General features: G+C 33.1%; 1 protein-coding gene across 4 annotated transcripts in view; it reads left to right on the forward strand.

Annotated features, from left to right (window-relative positions):
- LOC124186905 (5-hydroxytryptamine receptor 1-like) overlaps window positions 1-13,987 on the forward strand; it is a 93,690-nt gene that overhangs the window by 8,110 nt on the left and 71,593 nt on the right. For 2 of the 4 annotated variants that reach the window (XM_046579021.1, XM_046579020.1), the window contains exon 1: window positions 1,769-1,878. The exons of the other annotated variants lie outside the window; for them this stretch is intronic. The gene's annotated coding sequence lies outside the window, so the exon portion shown is untranslated. Of the gene's footprint in view, window positions 1-1,768; window positions 1,879-13,987 lie in introns of those variants that run through there. 4 annotated transcript variants of the gene reach the window in all.

The following is a 13,987-nucleotide window of genomic DNA, read 5'->3' on the forward strand; positions in this document are numbered from 1 at the left end:
TCTAGCAATGATCAATCGGTGCCGGTTCGCATGGAAGTCGAAAACTCCTTGCGATCCAATTTTCCTTTTTTTCTTATCTACATCTAAGCTATTAGTCTATTCTAAAAATAACCAACATCACGCAACGGAAGACTATCTATATTATTATTTGAATCATTTTTACTGCACAAGATTTGAGAGGACGTCATACAGTTTAGAAAGTGTCCAACTCTTGATATTAAAATTCTATGACAGATGAGTTTTGCAAAAAAAAAAAAAGTCTTTCCTAATATGTTCTTTCTTGTAATTTTCAAGAAAAATCCGGGTCTAGTTGTAAGAAATGAGAAGGGAAATCAAGTGTTGCTGGAAAGAATTAAGGTTTATATCATTCTGCAATGAAACAAGGCACGGGTTAGGTAAAATCTAGATACGCGACAAATTTTGATGCAGTTAATTCGCCATAGGCGGGAAATTCAAACCGTCCAATCGAAAAAGGGAAAGCAATATTTTTTGAAAAAAAAAATAAGGTTCACGTTCACGAATTAACCGACGAAACCTGTGAAAAAAAAAAACTGGGCAAAATTATCCTCGGCCGGACAGAATTCGAATGAAATTTTGAAGATACTCGACGACTCTTTTTACGCAGTTAATTCACGATAGGCGGGAAATTCAAACGGTCTCAATTGAAAAGGGAGCAACGAAACCTTTAATTCGAATCAAATGAAGCACGAGTTTGATAAAATCTTGCGGATACTCAACCCCTCTTATTCACGCAGTTAATTCCGCGTTAGGCGGGAAATTCAAAACGGTGAATATGAAAAAAGTGCAAAGAGCCGTGTTTGGGAATGAAAAATAGTGGATAGGCCGCCGAATTGACGAACGAATTTAAGGGATACGAGGAGAATAGTTAAGGCAGGAAAATTCAGGGTCGATGTAAGAGGTCAGGTGCTGTTACCGGGCGTCGCATGGCACACGGTATCAATTCTTGGACACCCTCAGGTGCGGAAACCTGGGACCGGCGGTCGGCGTCGGGCAATAGTTTATCGGTCCGGCGCTTGCGCCGGTCGTTCGAAACGACTGGTATCGGACAACTTTGGTACACCACCTCTGCTAGTCGTACGACGGCCGTCGTTGAAGCTGCGGATGCGTCGATTTGACGCGTCTTATCGCGCCGCGTAATCCGAACGAGTCACGGTATAAACTCGTACCGAGGTAATTGTTGTAAAGTCAAACGGATTTAACAAATCACCGGAAAAAAACGAAACGAAAACCTCGACCCCCCCACCCCCCCTCGCAATAAACATGGTTCAGTGATAATATCTGCAGCAATAACAACAACAACAACAACAACAACAACAACAACAATAATAACAATAACAATAACAATAATAATAATAATAACAATTTTAAAAAGAAAATAACAATAAATAAACGATACCGTAGAAAAAAAAAGTTCGTTGTAAGAAAAAAAAAAAAAACCAAAAATTTCTAAGTTACGTGCAACGTCTGCAATTACAGGTCGATTATATTCGTCAATGAGAATATAAGAGGATCAGATGCTCGGATTGACAAATGAAGTATCGATAAGTTTTTTTTTTTTTTTTTTTTTTTCTACCACAATTATTAAAATATATTTAACGCAGTTCGAGGTTGATTATTATACGTATACTTACCCAGATGTGTCGGAATTTTTTTTCCAAGTAAACGAGTGTGAAAACGACAGTTGTATTTGTAGTTAAAAATTACACGACTCACCGCAGCAATTATAAAACGACTAACGGCATTTTTTTTTTTCTTTTGTTTTTTTATAATTAAACAAGTGAAGTTACTCTTTTCGTAATATTGTACATATATATACAGGAAATTTACGAAGAGGAAGAACATAAACGCGTTCGAACGGTGAGTTGATTATAATATTTACATGACACAAAATTGCAGTTTCTTTTCTTGGTCCAATTTCAAGGATTGTAATTGCGATGTAAAGAAAATAGAAAGTGAAAAATTTTTAAACGAGATTCGTACACAGGCATTATCCAGCAAATTGCCGACATTTAATCGGTGTTTTACCACAATTATCGGCATTTTTTTTTTCTCCTCCTCTTGCTCCGCACCGCGATTCACTTAATTGGACACTTCAATTGGTCGGAACGAATTCGAGGCGAGGGAAATAGAGGGAACCGAACGAAGAAATTTTATAAGTAGGGACCGGATAAGTGTGTGTTGAAAAACTAAAATTTGAAAAACTTGAACTGCATTTTCTCGCTCCAAACATGATATCTCTTTATGCAGAAAACCGAATAAGGAATGAAAAGGATTTAAATAAGAAATAACTATTTACACTGAGAAAAATTTCATTTCTTATATATTAAGTAGAAAAATTGAGTAAAACAACTTGCAAAACGAGTTGCAAGAAAATCTAGCAACAGCGATCGTAATGAGAAAGAATAGCAACGGATGCTAGAGTTTCCGGTAACGGCTGGAAAACTAATTTTCATTTTCTACCTGGAACAATATTTTTCGATCGTGGTAAAAAAATGAAAATAATTAAGGACTGAGCGGAAACCGGAACTAAAAATTTCTGTCCGCCTAGAAATTAATCTGAGCTATTATTGGTGGCAAATAGTTAAAACGGTGTAAGGAAAATTCGCTGACGCTATTGATCGAAAGAAAAGTGAACGAATTGATGAACGAGTGATTATGAAGTTAGCCTCGTGAAGTTTTGGTCTTTATTTGGTTTAAGAAAACGCATATATTTATATATATATATGCTTTCGCTTTAGGTATCTAATATATCTGTAGGCCGGTTTTTACGACAAAATTTTAGCACTTGGGGCGCGTCTCGCACGCCGTTTAAATACCGAACGCATTCTGCCGTTTCTGCAATAATCGAGGAGGAGGCTGTGGAGGAATTGTTGTGATCAAGCGGTTAATCGATGGAGTAAAAGTTGCACGGAAGTTCGATTTTCAAAGTAAAGCTAATCGAGGACGGTTAAAAATAATGTTGCGTTGCTGAAAGATTGTTAGAAGTATAGTAAAAAAAAAAAAAAAAAGAAAAACAAAGAAAACGTGTCGATGGTTAATAATACAAATGAAACGACGTCTCTGCTGCAACGTGAAAATGATTATTTTACCAAACTCGAATCGCACAAGCTAAGATGTTGACAATTTGGGAAATGAATTTGTGCAGATTAGAACGTTCAAAATTGTGTTGCACACTTTTTCTTTGGTATTTTTCCTCCTTTTTTTCTACGTCCGATTCTGAAGTTTTTCGGGCTTATTTTGTTCACTGACAAAATTTTGGTGAAATTGTCCAACTTTCGGGAAATCTCAGGTTAGAATTAGTCGAATTATAACTCGAAAAATGTGTAATTATACAAATGGAGATGTATTTTTATGCATTGCACAAATTGATTAAAATTCGTCAAATTGATTCGGGCAATTTCGAGAAATCCTTAAAGTATAGAAAATAATTCGAAAAGTATGAGAATCGGATAAAGAAATACCAGAGTTAAATAACTTTGAAGTTTATAATTATAAAACCTGTTTTCAAACGGCTGATATCTTGACTTTTATTATTAAAAAATTCGTTATTTCGTTCACCCCGTTGAGATATTTGATTCGTCGTTATTCACTTATATCGTAACCAAAAATTAAATCACCAAAAAGATTTTTTTTTTAATTTCTCTCTCTCTTTTTCCGTCTCTTGATTATAAAAAAAAAAAAACAGCTCGAAAGGCGTGACGCGGGTTTAGAGCGTGTTAAAATTGTTAGAGCCTGGCTCGAGTATAAGTAAAGAGTTGCAGATGTAGCAGCGGAAAGCGTGGTTCAATTGCTCGAAGACTGCCAACCGCTCGTTGGAGAAAAGATAAATAAACATCGTGACAAGTAATGTAAGCCGAACGAAACAATTTCCGTCCAAGTTCATTACACAAAATCCGCATTATAAAACAGACGAGCCTTTCCTGTGCGTACATTGTAAATTGAATATCAAGTGCTTTGTTTTATTTTGAAGTCGTTTTTTTGGATTTCATTATCCTAGGTAACGACTTTCATTTGTAATTATCATTTCGCTGGAATGTAATTTAACCCTTCGAGTCATAGTGGTAATTATTCTTGTATCATATTTTTTTTTTTTTTTTAATTTGTATGTTTTAAGAAATTTTTAAGACTTATTTCTTTGCGGTTTTTTGCTATTTCCGACAGCATGTCAACTGGTTTTCAATGCCCGAGAGTAATCATTGCGATACAATGTAAATTATTATCGTTTGGAACAAATTGATTGAAAAAAAAAATCGTCAAAATCAGTTGAATTTTTGAAATATGATTCCAGATTCGTAATCATCGACACTCAAAAACCGCACAATACCAACTTGTTATAAAATTTGACACAGCACAAGAACCTGTCACTCAAAGGGTTCACTGACACAGAGAATACGGAAATCGAAGATTAGGATTATAAAAGACTTTAAACGCCGTTAAAAAAAAACAAACAAAATGACAATTTTCTCAGTTTTTCCAAAAAAAAAAAAATACAATCGCAGTTGCACCCTTTTTATTTCTCCCATTCAATTTGAAATGAGGCGGAATTTCGAATGACGATGCATTTTTAAGAAAAAATTCGTTATCTATTTTGCAACTTCCAGCGTCGACTGAAATTCAGTAAATCATAATCAAGATAAAACGTGAATTTCATTCGCGTCTTTACACCGGGATCCCATTTTTGCCTCGCCCTTATATTTCTTTTGTTTTTTTCACTTTCAATTGATCATCCGTATTATTTTTCACCAAATTCAATCAAAATCTTCGTCATCAATTATCGATCGTTCCTTAATTGACTCCTCCGACTGACAAATTGCAGAACGGTCAATCACGCAGACTTCACTCAAGCGCGAATTTCGAATACGCGTGTATAAAACGAATACTTCTGGAGTTCCGAATTGTCGTTATAATCCGATAAACACGTACCTATCGATATAAATAACGTGGCCAAATCGATCGTCGGTTAATATTCGCCACCTGTCCGCCATAAATCATCGATAGAAAATAAATAAAAATGAAAATAAAGAAAATATAGTACAACAAATACGCGTGTATATACAATTGATCGAAAGTACAGCGGAAACGTTGTGCAATGAATAATTTATCGCGACTATCGTCGGTTGCACGAATTGCAATGCAGCGTTAGATTTTTGATTGTGAAAACGAATGTAAAGTCAAAGTTGATACAAGTTGATGATGGTAAAAAATGAAAATAATTAAGGACAGAGCGGTAACCGAGACTAAAAATTTCTCTCAGCGACACACACACACACACATACACACGTGATAATAATAATATAAAATCATAATCAGAGTGTGTAAAATTAGGTGTAAAACAATGTACGGAAGCCTTGATTTTTAATCAGTTTTAATCAAACAAACAAACTCGTTGAGACTTTTTTATTTTTTATTTTTTTTTCTCGTTCTCTGCTCACATGCCCACCTTTGCATTTGTGCGATAAGATTATTTGAGTGATTGGCACAAGAGCGTTAACGGAAGCAATTGATGTCTCGCCGCAAGCTCTCGTATGATGATTACAGCGATGATTATCGTCGATGTAACGATATATATTCCATCCATCCGTCACTCTCTCGAAATATCATGAGCCGTGACAGCGAAAGAATCGCTGCGCGATATTGTTGCAAATAATATCCAGGCTTTACTGAAATTCTATCGCGAATATTAGGCAGGTGTTTAACTTGGTAGTCTTCTCATTATTATCATTATATCGTTTGTATTATCACCGGGAGACGATAAAAACCGATAAAAAGATTTTCTTTCACGCATATATATTAGAATTGTTGTAAAAAGAAATCGAATATTTTTTTCTCAACATCACACGTAAGAAGAGGAAATAATACGTTACAATTTGAACCCTTGATATTAATGTTTAGTTCTTCCTGGCGGCGATTTTCATTTTTTCCATTTAATTAACACGAGCGAATAATTTTAGTTATTTCTGAACTTTTGTAGCTCGGTAACGAGGCAGTGTCGATAAATATTTGTAGTGAATTATATGCTCTGCAAAAACGCTCTCGTATAATTTTTCCGTAACTAAACTCTTTCGAAAGTTATTCGAGGTTAAAGTTAAAATCGTGTGAGAAAGTACCATGTTTTTTTCTTTCTAATGCATTTAAACCGTTATAAAATCATGTCATTCAATTAATTTTCAAGAAAAATTTTCAAGAAAAGTGTTACAAAAAACAAAATTATACGTTACGTGTATTATTAAGATATCATTTCAATCGAACTTATTCCTATAATAAACGAAAAATCCTGCTGCGACAATCAATTAATTTCTATCTGATTTTGTATTAGTTGACGTGTTAATAATAATTTATTCCGTAAATGTTTCGACAATTTCGTATCACAGTTGACTTAAGTTCGCTTAATAACGACTGAAAAATCATAAATTAAGTATAAAATAAAATGATCGATGATCGATTAACTCGTCTTTCTATTTTTGTACGCAAAATATTTTATAATTATAAATATAATTTAGTAATTTTGCGTCTGAACTTCGGCCAGATGAATCACGAAGCTGTCGAAGCTGAGGTGTTAAAATTTTCGGTCTGTAATTAAAGTATCAAGTTTACTTATTAACGGAGATTAATCGTTGATTGAATTTAGGCATGCAATTAACAGATTTCGCAATTATTTCAATTTCGCACGCGGTATTTTACACTTGTCGTAAAATTTCTCGTACCTGTTCAAAACCCAAAATTTTGTGGTTACCTGGTTTTATAACACGTGACGGGTATCAAATCTTATTACCGGGGGTTTGATTAAATTTCCCATTACACCAAATCCCGAAACTTTATAAAGTATTTCAGGATCGTTTCGTGGGAATTTCTCGACTCGTGAAACACGTTAGTCGACGGTTTTGATCGTACCTTTTTCATTTGTTTTTTTTCTTTCACTTGGTCACGTGACGCGATAGAAATTTAAACATAGTTGAAAAATCCCAAATTTTTAAACGATAAAGCTTGATTATTAAAAAAAATTATTAGACAGATTGGTAAATTGTGAAATGGATTTCTTTTAACGCCAAAATCTTAACGCTTGTTTCATTTTTCTAATTATACGAATAGCTTATTTTATTTGACAATGAATTCTCCGTGTAAATTGTTCAAAAAGGATTATTAATAATAATAAGACAATGATTTTTTCAGTAAAAAATGAATTTATCGTTTACGTAACTAGAAAAAATTTGAACCGCGTTCTTTTTTTTTTCTCTTTTTCCTATCTTCCCATTTTTATTACGAGCCGTGCGACCGAATGAAAAGAAAGTTATACAGCAATTGAAGCTCTGTGATAAATCAAACTTTAATAAACAAGTTAAATTTGTCGTTTCGAAGATTGTGAAAAATACTCATCATTAACAATATAATAGAGATAGTGTTGTTCTGTTTCTAACGATCGTTGTTTATTTTTTTCTTTGTTTTCGTTTTTTTTTTTGTTTTTTCTCTTCATCCTCCTCTACATTTCGTTTGAAAAAATATTTTCACCGCAACTCGAGAGTCGGGTAGAATACGAAGGGGAGAAAAAAAATTTTCGTCTCACAATCGGGAAATTCGACACGGAATGCCCCATATATTCCACAAGTAGCAAATGTTTCGCACATTGTAAATCCACTTTTTTTTTGCCTCTTGAAAAAAAAAAAAAAAACGATCGTTCGTTCGAATCGTTAAACTAAAATAATTATTTATCTACACTTGTTTCACTATAAACTTTATCAAAAAGTATATTAAAATATTATTATTATAAAATAAATCGAAACGAACTACTTGTTTAACGTTGCAATTTTAATTGCACTGATTGGTTTGCTCGTCACACGTTTTTTCGACTCACGAACAATATTTGAATAAAAACCGTTGTTTTGCTATGTGGGTAAAAGAAATTTGAACAAAAAAAAATATATATATATATATATAACAATTTACCGGCAACTCTAACAAATGTAATAAATTACACAGTGGGTATAAAATTTTCTAATAAATTCGTTAGGCATGTATAATAATAAGTATAATTACAGCCTCGGGGACAGTACATTTTTTTATTTTTTATTCTTCTCTTTCAATTGCACAACAATCTTGCTCACAGTCTGTAAAATCGATCCCAACGGTGATAATTTTCTTATCGAACTGCATTTCTACGATCTTATCGGAATTATTTATCACGTATGTTTATTGATGTATAATTATCCACTCTTCGGAATACATATCGATGCCGTGGTAATAATTATTCAAATTTTTTCATATATATATATAAACAGAGATCGGGTTCATTTTTTCTGTTTAAGTATAGGAATTCTGTATAAATATGTTTTTATGGATTACATTGAAATTCTCGATCTTTCTTAATAGTCAATCTGGGTTTATGTAATAATTAGTATAGAGATCGTTACAGCGAGAATATCTTTACCCGGTTATAAAGATAAAGCATAAGAGAGAAGGCGATAACTGAATTATAAGAGTTATACGATAAGAATTTGAATTGAGGGGACATTCGACAAATACGTTCTCTTATTTGGACGATTTTTTTGGTCATTCGATTCACAATTCGTTCTATTTCTAATATTGTCCGTACGATTAAATATGTTCGAGGTATCGAAAATGCCAAATTTTTATGATACAGAGGATTTTTCTTTCTTTTTTTTTCTTTTGTACGATTTTTGTGGCATTGAAAAACCCAAAAACCGAACGTCGCTTAAAACTAATTTTGTACAACGACAGAATGACGGAGAATTGAAAAAAGCAACAAGAAACAGCTTCCGTTAAATTGAATGTTCGAAAAATGATTTTTGTGCTGTCACTGAGAAAAATTTCATTTGTTACAGTAACTAGAAAAATTGAGTAAAACGGGTATCGTTAAAAAAAAAACTGTTTGAATATTGTTGGGATTACGAAAAACGAGGTACGCGTAAAAATTTTAGCGCCATTGTCGAAACTTTTTTGGTAATTGCGACGCAAAATAAATTTCTGAGGTTTAATCTACTTTTTTATTTAAACAAGGCTCTAACTTCAATGTTTAGAATAAGTATGAAATCACTATTCTTCCGCTGTAAATTTTTATACGCGTCAAAAGTCGCGAAATTGAACGTTAATTTCGACAAAATGAAATCCGATTCTCATAACTGATAATTTTCAGAACTTCTCGACAGCTGACTGACGATTTTCGCGCGGAATGGCTCGTGAACAAGGGATTGGAATTTCGGTGTTATTAGGTTTACGCAAATAGAATTTGGGAAATTTGCTTCGGAGCTTCCCTCGGATTCACGGCGTATTTCAAACCTCGAGCGACAGCGAGAACCTCGAAGGCGTTGTTTTTGGCCTACCGAAACGTTGATTTTCCGAACTCCATAAATATCCCTGTCGGATAGATTTTTTATTTTTTTATTTTTATTTATTTACTTTTTTTTTTTTAACAATCACTTCGCCACGTCACAACCACGTCTTCAAGTTTTTTCCACGAATTTTATTCGTTGTCAAATTTTTGAGACAAATGTTACAAACTTGAGAAACAGAAAGAAAAGAAAAAAAATACAGAACAATTGTAGCAAAATTCTAAACAATTTTAATTTATTTTTAACGTAGTGTTGGAGGATTTAGTTCTTTTCTCTCTTTCTTTTTTCTTCTTCTTCTCTTTTTGTTTTTTTCTTTTGACACCGACTGCTCGAAAATTGCATCGTTACGTTATTCCATCGACATTATCCTGCGTGACGATAAATTTTTTGAATCAGCAAACCAACGAAGTCGAACCAAAACTATTGCTGGACAGAAAAAAGACGGAAACTTGATTCACGGTAGCTGCACAGCTGGTGTCAAATAAAGTATAAAACTAAAATGTTATAGTAAGGATTTGTTGAAACAGCTGACAAGTAATATATATACATATATATTTATCCATATACCTATTTATTCCGTCATGTCAAATACGATGAGACATGTGTTTACTTGGACGTACGAACAGCGAAAAAAAAAATGAAGGAAATAACACCTCCGGTTACGTTCGATGAGTAATATAAAATGGTGTCGAAAGTAAGAAATAAAAAAATAAAAAATATAAAATCTCAAGTATCTACCAAGATAATTCTCTTTACCAAACGAAACAGCATTCGTATTTGAATGAATTTTAATTTATTTGTTCTTCTCTTTTTTTTTTCTTCTCGTTCAACTTTCTCACCGTCAAATTTATGCCCAGTGAATTCGACGAGTGAGCTGAAGAAAAGAAAAGAAGAAGAGAGAAATAAAGAAATCGAAACAAGTAACGGCCAGAAAACTAATTTTCATTTTCTACCTAGAACTGTATTTTCGATTGTGGTAAAAAATGAAAATAGTCGAGGACCGAGCGATAACCGAAACTAAAAATATCTCTCAGTCTGTGAAAATTAAGATTGTAAATTTCATAGCAAGATAATATAATGGTTCAAAAATTTCTCTGAATAAAGAATTGTTTTCGCCACAATTCAGCAGATAGATATTTATGCAATATGTCGGAATTTGAAGGAGACTTACTATTTGCAATTATTTATTTCGTTGTTTAATTTTTTTTTTTTATTTAAATTCAACGTATTTAAAGGACTTCCGAGACGAGGAGCTCGTCCTTTTTAGTTTTTTACTTTTTTTTTTTTTGTTTCAAATCTCAGTTCGTAGAAGATTAGAGAAAAAAAAAAAGTTACTCGAAGGTTTCTCTCGACAAATTGAGACAAAGCGTCTTGTTCAGCGGGACGTTGAATAATTACCGGTTATACAGATTCGCACTGTTTACTACGCGTTCACAGAAATTCGCAGATCCTCACGATTGTAACGTAAACGAGGCGAGGCAAAAAACTGTCGCAAAATTTTACGAAAAGTTGCTTCAATCTTGCGATGCAGTGTGTTTTTTTCTTGTTCAATTAAAAACTTTTTCCCATAGACATAAATTTTCGAGTAAATTTTACACTCGTGTGGAAATTGAATTTTTGCGTACGAAATGCAATTTCTGAAAAATCGTACACGCGACGTTTTTTTTTTTTTTTTTTTTTTTCTCCTTCACGCTTTATATTACATCAGTCGTAAAAATCATCTACGTTTATTACGTAGTTGTCTTGAGATAATATTACATCGAAACAGTCAAATTAGCAAAAAAAGAGAAATATATTACGGTGTGTATTTTTTGTAAGGATAAAAAATTCCCGCAGGTCAACGAACTGTAGAATATTTTTCTTTAGACAGTAAAATGTAAAGATTACGGTACCGTGTGCTTATAAATGTTGCAGAAACGTCGTTTAAATTTGTACCAATTAAATAAGGTAATCGAGTTATCTTCGTTCGCCATATTATTGCACTGATTAAGATACGACGAATTTATTTAACGCGAGTTCCTGTTTATGGTAATTCTGGAATTAAATGTCTGATTGCGAGCCGGAGAATCTTGAATTCCTGCGATTTAAAAAAAAAAAAAAAAATGTACCTGACATTCTCAAATACAGCGATAACGTTGATTATTATTATTATTATTTTCTTGCGGGTTAAAAGACATACGAAATTTAATTATTCATCTCGAAAATAAAATCACGACGAGGCTGCTAAATATATATTATACATGTTTTTTATCGAACTGCGAACGATAAGCTTGAAACAATTTTTGACACCATTATCTTTGCTCTTGACGATTTTCAAGATCGTTTTTTATTGTAAAGGGAAAGTCAGGTCGATCGTTTTCGGCAGAAAATTTATATTTACGAGATTCGAAGATCTCTTTTAAAATACCGAAGTACAAAATACTGGATTAATAAACAAAAGCTTGAATATCAATGCTGTATTTAAAAATTGTTGAAAATTTATTAGATTCATTATAATTTGTTTCTACATTTCTACGACTGCTCGATTTTGTTCAGAAGAGAAGACTAGTTTCTGCGAATTCATTGAAACGTTTCTTGTTTAATGTTGAATGTTGAAGTCTAGAAATAGTATAATTGAATTGACAAATTAAAAAAAATATAACTTGGTGTAAAGTCGAAGAATTTTGCTAGATGTTGAAGAATTTCGAAGCGATTTGGAACGAAGCATAGACACGATCTAATCCTTTCATTGCGATTCTAATATTTTCTAGTTTTGCATTTTTAATAATAATATTTGTCTCGATTATAAATGTAGTCAATTTTCATTAATCTAATTCTTCGGAAATTCCATCGAAGGCGTTTTACGCTACCGCGAATCGTTATCACGTCCGATTTGACAAGTCTGGGGTAGGTTTGGGTTACGTTAAGTTAGGTTCCGTTAGCGTTTCGAGTGATTGAAAGTCTGATAATTCCGAGTTTCGGTATCTCGATATGATTCGGATGGATACTTTGCCGCATCATTCGGTGTTTCGAGAAATCTAGGCATGCGTGATTATCGAATTCGAGGTATCCTTTTATCTAAGATCCTCGGCTTAGATAAAAGGGTTCTCAATCATTTCGCCTTGACGTGGATTTGAGAATATATCGACCGTTAGATACCGAAAGAAATATCCTTCATTCCGAAGGGTTAATCACTCTTGAAATCCGGTGAATCTACATCTTTCCGTCAATCTTGCCAAGTCTCTCGAAATTTTGTACAAATCCACTGAAACATATTGGAGTCTGTGAAATCTTCTGAAATTTCATGAAATCTCTAAAAATCCACTGAAATTCTGTGATACATTTTGAAATCTTCTAAAATTTTTTGAAATCCTTAGAAATCTTCTGTATTCTAGAAATCTTGCGAAATCCTTTGAAATATTTTGTAATTTTTGAATCTTCTGAAATTTCTTAAAAGCATCAGAAATTTTTTGACATCACTTGCAATCCCTTGACAATGAGATCCTTAGAAATCTTCTGAAATCGTCTGAAATCATTTGTAATCTTTTGAAGTCTTTTGAAATCTTTGAAATCTGTCAAAATCTTTTGAAATAATTTGAAATCTTTAGAAATCTTCTGAAATTTTGTTGTAATCTTTTGAAATCTCTTGAAATCTCTGTAATATTTAGAAGTTTTGTCAAATCCTTGTAATCTGTCAATCGGGTGTACATTAACGCGTTTGTATTTCACCCTTTGCGAATTTTTGAAACCTTCTTACTTTTCGTTTCACATATTTTACAAGCATCATGATGCACGTGAACCCGGATCTGGATACGACACATGAATGAGCAAAAAATATCTCATGTCAAAAGTACTTTGTACCTATTTTTTATCGAGAAAAAAAATTGTGTATTCAACGCGTTGATGCAAAGTCGGTGAAAATTTGAAATTTAAATATACAAATGTGAATATGCTCCGTGTTTCTTATACGACTTCAGGCATGCGTTACAACTTGCGTAAATAATGAATAAGTCAGGAGTCCCTCCAGACGCTGTACATATTACACATCATCTCAGTTCATCTCTTCTACACAGCTGCAGCTCAGCTGTATCGAGATAAAAAGGGCGGGAAAGTTCTCTGATTGAAAACGGTTCTAAAAAAAAAAAAAATCACTCACACTGTGGGGACAAGATTTATCTGTTATATTATAATCAGTAGAAAATTTTAGACAAACTTGTCACTGGTCACAATTAAAGTCCAAGTATTGTTGTTTCCTATTTTCGTTTCAATGAGAGATATTTTTCAAAATAATGCTCACCCCTCAGTTACTAGCAAAGCCTTAGTGAAATAAAAATCTCTTACTGTCAGTATTGTGAATATATTTCGAAAAACAAATCACAAAAAAAAAACCAATAAAAAAAAAATCTCGTCGAAACGAAGAAGTTGAAAAGATCACGATCGATTACATTGGATCTCGAGTAATATCACATGTATTTTTTGGTGCATATCTTCTCAATAATCACCGATTGTGGATTTGAGGTTAAATTTTAGTTCCGATTTCCAAAAAAGTTTATTACCTACGGTCGGTAAATTATCGACAGAGTATACATTGATAGAGAATAGGTACTGATAGGAACACGATGTTCCGAAACCGACCCACGAAT

Source organism: Neodiprion fabricii, chromosome 7 (assembly GCF_021155785.1).
Source record: "Neodiprion fabricii isolate iyNeoFabr1 chromosome 7, iyNeoFabr1.1, whole genome shotgun sequence".
Classification (NCBI taxonomy): Eukaryota; Metazoa; Arthropoda; class Insecta; order Hymenoptera; family Diprionidae; genus Neodiprion; species Neodiprion fabricii.